Below are 564 nucleotides of genomic sequence, written 5' to 3' on the forward strand. Positions count from 1 at the left end.
GCCCACTGTCTAGCAGGCAAACATTTTGCTGACAGCGTTCAGTCACTTTTGGCATCTCTCTGATTCTCTTTTTCCTTGCAGAATCTCTATTTTTTTTAAAACATCCTGTGATAATTTTCATGAGGCTGCAGCAAGGAGTCACGATAAAACTTGTGTTCATTCTGCCATGTTCAATTATGAGTGTTTCATGTCTTTTCTAACCTTTCTTTTGACCCCCTTTCTCTCGCTGTCTTATTCACAGTTATTTTAAAAAATGAGTCCAGTAAGAATCCTGAGCATGGCTCCCTGTGACTCATCTCCATGAAGTCTGTCCTAACTACTCTAACCTACATTCTTCCTATCTTGTTCGAGCTCAGCATGGTCCATACCGTATTCTGGTACAGTCTCCTTTATTTCTTGTTTGCCAACTTGCATGCTCCCAACCTGGCTGAAGGTTATCATCCTCTTTCTCTGGCATTCTGTTCACCTTCTCAGAGATGATATGGAGAGAAAAATGTGAGTTGGAGGAAGACTATTCCTGGCTCTGTCTCTCCAAGGACTCCTAAATTCTGGTGGCCAAATCAG

The sequence above is a fragment of the Bison bison genome, unplaced genomic scaffold (assembly GCF_000754665.1).
Source record: "Bison bison bison isolate TAMUID 2011002044 unplaced genomic scaffold, Bison_UMD1.0 scf7180017849817, whole genome shotgun sequence".
NCBI lineage: Eukaryota > Metazoa > Chordata > Mammalia > Artiodactyla > Bovidae > Bison > Bison bison.